This window comes from Chiloscyllium plagiosum, chromosome 34 (assembly GCF_004010195.1).
Source record: "Chiloscyllium plagiosum isolate BGI_BamShark_2017 chromosome 34, ASM401019v2, whole genome shotgun sequence".
Classification (NCBI taxonomy): domain Eukaryota; kingdom Metazoa; phylum Chordata; class Chondrichthyes; order Orectolobiformes; family Hemiscylliidae; genus Chiloscyllium; species Chiloscyllium plagiosum.
In genome coordinates this window covers 8,259,162-8,267,040 of record NC_057743.1, presented here as the reverse complement: position 1 = coordinate 8,267,040, position 7,879 = coordinate 8,259,162, and positions in this window count along the sequence as shown.

Here is a 7,879-nt window from a genome sequence, read left to right as displayed (position 1 = left end):
TCAAAAAGGATGGTGAGCAGCCAGAAGTCATTGTGCATGTAGAAATAGGGATGAGGTCCTGTGGAGTGATTACAGGGAGCTAGGAAAAAAGTTAAAAACCAGGACCTTCCAGTGCCATGTGCTAGCGAGGGTAAGAACAGAAGGACATGGCACATGAAGTGTGGCTAAAGAATTGGTGCAGGGGGCAGGGATTCAGATTTATAGATCATTGGGATAATTTCTGGGGCAGAGGTGACTTGTTCAAGAGGGATGGGTTGCACCTGAACTGGAAGGGGGCCAATACTTTGGCAGCCAGGTTTGCTAGTGCTATAAAGGAGGGTTGAAACTAGATTGGCAGAGGGGTGGGACCCTCAACAGCAGAGAGGCAAGTGCATGGCTGGAAGGAGATACAGTAATCAGAAATAGTAAAGTGAAGAGACAGGTCAGGCTGGAGCACGACAGGGAGCGAGGAATGCCTGTTGGATCAAATTGCATTTATGGTAGGTAAGGTACTTGAGAAGATTCTGAGGGATAAGACATACATTAGGAAAGACAAGGTTTGATTGGAAGTAGTCAGCATGGCTTTGTGGGGAGCTGGCAAATTGGATACACAGTTGGCTTGATGGTAGGATGTGGAGAAGAATAGTGGAAGGATGCTTGTCAGACTGGAGGCCTGTGACTAGTGGTGTACCTTAGGGGTCAGTGCTGGGCCCATTGCTGTTTGTTAAGTATATTAATGATTTGGATGAGAATGTACAAGGCTCCCCCTGGATTCCATGCGATCTAATCTTCCAGAGCAGGATGAGTTGGGAGAAAGCCAAACTGTAAATGAATCTCACATTTTGGGTGCATGTTGCTGCAGTAGGAAAACAGGTGGATGGATGTAAAATATACAGCATATACTCACTTTAACTGCTGGAGAATTGAAGATTAATAATGCTATGTGAGGGAATAGCATCTCTGCTGTATGTAGGAAATGGATGTAATTAAGCTAGATTGTTCTTCAACTACAAGTAATTGAGTTCTTTGATACATAGACAAGGCGTAAAGTTTAATGTGTCAACAAAATTGACAAATTGATCTGAAAAGGTGAAATCAAAGGGTTTAACAATTCTAGACAGGTCAAGTATGTGTTGGGTTTGTTATTACACTATTTACAGTCTATATTAACTGGGGATGGAAAGTACAAGAGCCAAATTTGTATATGATACAAAATTAGGGAAATAAGTTGCAATTACGAAATAAGAAATTTACATGGATGTGGATAAGTTAGGTGAATGGGTCAAAATATGGTAGACAAGATTTAATGTGGATAAAAGGTTATCCATTTTTGTCAGAGGAATAGAAAGACATCTTATTATCTAAATAGAGAAAAGCTTCAGAATGCTTTGGTGCATAGGGTTCTAGGTGTCCTCATGCACAAATTACACAAAACTACTATGAAGGTATAGCAGGTAATAAGGAAGGCAAATTAAATTTTGGTATTTATTGTTAAAGGAAGAGTTTCAAAGGAGGGGAGTGTTGCTGCAATCGGGCGACGTATTAGTGACACTGCACCTGGAGTACTGTGTACTATTCTGGTCCCCATGAGGAGTGATGTAGTTATATTGGATGCAGTACAGAGGAGGTTCACTAGATTGACTCAACCAGTTAATATCCATACCATTATACTCACTTTTATTCCACATACCTCAACTCTGTTAACAAGCCTAAGATATACACCTATGGCACACACACTGCATCTATGACATTAGCCTCATTAACTCTTTACATCGTGAAGAGGTCAACCAAGTTAATTTAGTTAGATAATTATTGATTTACCTTTAACAAATCTATATAGGGCTTAGCTAATCCAATTTTGTCCCAGATGATTTAATATTGTTCCAGATTTTCATTTCTGACAGCTTTCCTGCCATTGATGTCCTGCCTGTTCTTGCTGGGCTTATCCTTGTACCATTTCTTAAAATAAGGATGTAACATTTACAATTTTACAATCATCTGTAACCACCCCCATATCTGATCAGAATTGGAAGACTACAGCTCGCCTCTCAGCAAATTGTAACCTTACTTCCCTCAGCATTTTCCAATACATCTCATCTAGTTTAAGTACATCCAACCTTTCTAATAATTTATCTTGCTCAATTTTCAGAATCATCTAGTATATCTATTGCCTTGTCCTTCACTCTAACATTGGCAGGATCTTTTTCTTGAGTAAAGATTGATGCAAAGTACCTGAGTTTTGTTCTCTGCCTCCAGGAACAGGTTTTTTTGATTCCTAATTTCTCCTTTGTATTGCCTCCAACGCATTTACATTGTTCCTTTATTTCAGAGGGAATGGAGAATAAAAATAGAGAGGTCTTACAAAATCTATGCAAAGCACAGTCAGACCACATCTGGCACGCTGTGAACAGTTATCTCCTTATTCAAGGTAAGATATACTGGCATTGCAGCCAGACAAGAGAAGGTTCACAGGTTGATTCCAGCTACGGGTAGTTCTTGTGCAACTCTGTGTTATAGTACAATCATATTTTAAAAACAGCACTTAAAGCATTGGCAATATAATCGCCAATTACAATCTTACAGCCAACATGTTTTAAAAGTTAGCACTTCAGAAACAGTGTCCCCAATTTGTCAATCACATTACGGTGAATTCGTGTTAACAAAACACGCATTATAGCAGAATGACCTGTATGGAGGGATTGTCTTTAATGAGAAAAGGTTGAGTAGGTTGGGCCTGTACTCATTGGGGTTTAGAAGAATGAGAGACAACCTTATTGAAACATTCTTAGGAGCTTGGCATAGAGAAGTTGTTTCCCCATGTAGGGGAATCTACAAAGAGAGGTCATAATCTCTGAGTAATGGGTCACCCATTGAAAACAGAAGTGAGAAGGAATTTCTTATGAGGGTAGTGAATCTGTGGAATTCTTTACTGCAGAGGGCTGTCAAGGCCGGTTAGTTAAGTAGTTAAGTATATTCAAGGTGCAGATAGGCAGATTTTTAATCAATAAGGATTCAAGGGTCAGGAGAAAAAGCCAGAAATGTGGAGTTGAGGATTATCAGATCAGCCATGATCTCATGATTGGCAAAACAGGCTTGATGGGTTAAGGGACATTACTCCTCTTACTCCTTTTTACTCTTAAATAAGAAGACCAAAACAGTACATGTTATTCAAATCTAATATCACAAATGTTCTTCTAGTGACTTATCTTCCTCATCTCCACCTAAACCAATCCTACATCTTGAACAAAGGTCATCTTTAACAAGGGCACAAATTTCACACGTGGTTAACAGTTCTATCTCTCTACATTTATCTAACTTCCGATCTATGTCCTTGAGTCTTATTGACTGCCCACTGGTCACATTCCTTTGTTGGCTATATATCTTTAAGTGATCATTTCCAGAAAAGTGCTCTACACAAAACTCTGTCTTGAGCAGCCCTGCTGCTCAAGATCCAAAATATTGAATTCAGGCTGCTACAGCTGTTAGTTGCCTGGCTGCACGTGGTTGTTCAGGACAGGAGTAGTGTTCTAGAGTTCCTCCAGGGTACAGGATGTGTATTCCATGAGAGTGAGATGTCCTGGCACCCCTTTACTTATCAGAGGAATTGAACTTAGCAAAAATAGCTAAAGATTTATTGAAGATATATATAAAGAGGTTTAATCTAGTTTAATGTATTAACATAACTCAATAAAGTACAGCAAGCTCTGAGTTTCAGGCACCTCCCTAGCATAAAAACCCTGTCAATTCACCAACTAATCACCTACCTGTCCTATACCATCAATCCTGATTTTTCTTTTCTTCAATTTATATTCTGCTTTGCAGTTCCATAATATTCTAGTCATTACTACTGTTGCCTCATTTATATGTCATCCCTGCTTTCCCGCATTCTCTAGGTCCTGCTGCTGCTTTGCTGATTTAGTATCTTCATTGCTCTCCTGAATGCTGTGGCCACTGTCCGTACAATGACCACACTGTTTATGTATCTTCAGTCCTATTCCATGATCTCTAACTTCCGTTTTGAAAGAAATATTAACTTGCTTACATTTTCTTCACCTCCCAAATGGGAAGCTATGTTTCCCAGTCTGTACCCAAACAGCAGATCTCAGTCAGATTGTAATTGGAGTACCTGCCTTCTGTGTCCCTGACCAGTGTTCCTATTCAGTGATTCAGCTACTATTCAGTGATAAGTTATAACTTCCGAAACCTTCCACATATAGACGTTGGGAAGCATAGCCCTGGTTTTGTCTAAATTTCCTCCCACACTTGAATAAGCTACCAATACTCACAGACTAGGTTTCCCTCCAAAGGACAGGCACTTCAGTAAGGTATCTGAACATCAGCAAAAGAAAGATGAAGCAAGAGAGCAATGTGGCACACTTTGGTGACAAATTCTCATACCATAAGCCATACTTCCCTTAGGTTTGGACTTTATGGAATACCTTAGGCTAATTAATGAGTATTTCACTGCCATCTCTCTTCCTGAAACAAAATAAACCCAAAATATCATCATTGACAGTCTTTAATTTCTACTGATTTTAACCTTTTTTGCTTTAAATATCAAGGCCCGAAAACATCATTTAAGGGACTAGCGTGGAAGAGTTACTGAGACAGAGTGTAGGTGTGAGTCACTGTATGCAGATGGTGCTATCGTCAATGGCTCCATGAACCTATCTCAAAGAATACTGAATTAACTTCACAGTTGGTATCACTAATTTGTCTTCACCAGCAAGATCACCATAAGCAATTAGAATTCCAACAAACTTAAAATCAGAAATTCCAGGGGAAGAGTGACAATACTATTCATAAAGCTTTATAATAATTATTGGGTCACCCATGGCATTGTCCAACACTACTGTTTCTTAAGAAGAAATAAGTCTCCAATGTTGTTATCTTTTTTCCTACTCTGAAAATAGGGTGACTATTCAATATGTCAAATTTGGCGATATTAAAACTATCCTCTAACTGTCCAAGGTACATAGGAACCTTGTTTAAGGACTCAGACCAGTCAGTTGTAGAATCTGGTCAAATAGCAGCCTTTAAAGGGAAAGAATTTAAGACTGGCAATAAATGTTAATCCAGCAAGTAAGATCCATATCCTGTGAGAGAATGTGCTTTTTTTTTGGAAAATAATAGTTGCATTTAGCAAGAAGACCTGGAAAAATGCATAGTAAATCTGCTCTTTTCTATGACAAAGCTCTGAAGGTACTTCTATAGGTTTTGCCACAAGGAATAGATACCCATCCTTCTGTCCAGTTGGCCACTCATGTTCCCTGGAAACTGGTGATGGTGCAGTCAGTGGCATTTTTCGAGTCTGGCAAACTGAGAGCACAAGTAATAGAAGGGCAGTTTATTGCCATCTGCAGAAATACCAGAAGAAAAAGATTTTGGTTTGCACACAAACACCTTTTCCACCATACAGGGCATGGCAAGTTGGATTTGGTGCCACTCTACCCTGTTAGGAATATAGAAGTTCGGTAACATTTTTCGTTTTCCATATCACTCATGCATTCAACAGAAGGTGCAAGGCACACTGCATCCTAACACATTTTGCTTAGTGTTTGTAGGACCTGCTCTACGTCAGTACTGTCACTACAAAGGGATCACGTTATGTGAGGGTTTTGTCAATGAGGGATGTTGTATAAGTCTCTTCAATATAATTACAGTGTTCGCTTCATAGGTAAGACTGCACATAACTGCCGTAACGTTGCAGTGGACATAGAGGGGCTCTAACCTTCACTGTTTCGGACTTACCTTATTTCTGAGGCACACTGGGAGGTATTAGAAAAGCTGAGCTTGGAGACATAAGGCCATCAAATAGAAAAGTCTGTAGTCCCAGTCTTCCTCCAGCTTTTGGGGATACACTTACAATCTCATGCAGAAAATAGCTTATGAAAGAATTATCATGAGGAAGCAATGGTTGACCTTTCACTCTAATTCAATTGGCCGAACTGGTCCTCACACTCAACGATTTCTCCTTCAAATCCTCCCACCTCCTACAGACCAGAGGGGTAGCCATGGGGCACCCGCATTGGCTCCAGCTATGCCTGTCTCTTTGATGGAATACATGGAACAATCCCTCTTATGGAGTTATACTGGCACCATCCCTCACCTCCACTACATCAAAGACTGTACTGGTGCCACCACGTGCTTTCATGAGGAGGTTGAACAGTTCATCAACTTCACCAATACCTTCCACCTTGACTTCATGTTCACATGGACCATCTCTGACACCATTCTCCTCTTCTGGATCTCTCTGGCGACTGACTCAATACAGGCATCTATTTTAAACCCACAGACTCCCATAGCTATCTTGACCACATCTCCTCCCACCTCCCCTCATGTAAAAATATGATCCCTTACTACCAATTCTTCCACCTCTGCTGTATCTCCTCCCAGGAGGATTAATGCCACTCTAGGACATCTTAGATGTCCTCCTATTTTGAAGACAACTTCCCATCCCATGTGATCAACAATGCTCTCCATTGCATCTCCTTCACTTTCCGCATCTCTGCCCTCGAACTGCACCCTTCCAACCACAACAGATAGAACCCCTGCCCCCACCCCGGTCCTCACCTTCTACCCCATAAAAGTCCAGATACAGTGCATTATGCTCTGCTATTTTTGCAATCTTCAGTCAGAACCTGCCACCAAACATATATTTCCCTCCCCACCCCTATCTGCATTCCACAGAGACAATTTCCTCTGCAATGCCCTCATTAGATCTATGGCCCTCACCAACCCATTCTCTACATATGGTACCTTCTCCTGCCATGGCACAAGGTGCAAGCCCTGTGCCCACACCTCCATCCAAGGCCCTAAATGATCTTTGTTTTCAAATCCAGTGGAATTTTTCCTGCACATCCACCCACTTCATCTACTGCATCCATTGCTCTCAATGTGGTCTCCTCTACATTGGGGAGATGGCTCACCAACTCTCCAAGCAGTTCAGGGAACATCTCTGGTCACATGCACCAAACAACTTCACTGCCCTGTGGCCAACCACTTTATCTCCCTCTCCCATTCCTCCAAGGACATGCAAACCCTGGGCCTCTTCCACCAGCAAATCAAAGCCACCTGCCAACTGGAGGAAGAAGTCCTCATTTTCCACCTCAGGACCATCCAACCACATGGCAACAACATTGACTTCACCACTTTCCAAATCTCCCCTCCTCCCACCTCATTCCAGATCCAACCCTCCAACTTGGCACTGATCTCTTGACTTGTCCTACCTATCCATCTTCCTTCCCACCCATCTGCTTCACCCTCCCCACTGACCAATCACCATCACCCCCCACCTGCATCCACCAATCATCATCCTGCCTCATATTCCTCCCTGACCCCAGCCCCACCCCCAATCCCCTATTTATCTCTCAGCCCCTTTCCCTCTCTATATTCCTGATGAAGGGCTTATGGCCAAAGCATTGACTCTCCTGCTCTTTGGTTGCTGCCTGACCTGCTATGCTTTACCAGCACCACACTTTTCGACTTTGACTCTCCAGCATCTGCAGTCCTCACTTTCTTCTCCTTTCTTCTTTCTTACTTGATGCCTCAAAGTCTTTTACACAGCACTGTAAGGTTACAATGAATGCCCTCCCTGCATGCAGCACCATTACAGCTACTGGCACTCTGAAATTGATCATTCATAACGTAAGGACATTAGGTGAAGCAACACTCATAAGTAAGACAGAGCAAATGGCGTGTACTCTTTACTTGTCAAATCCTCTAGGTAACTAGATCAATTTGAATGCCATCTGTTCTACACAATTTGTTTTATTCAGAAGCGTAAAGCCTAGAATTCCCTCCGTAAGGACATTGTGGGTCTACCTACAGCAGGTGGAAGGCAGCATCTTCTCAGGCCAACTAAGGACAGGTAATAAAAATGCTGGCCAGCCAGGGACAC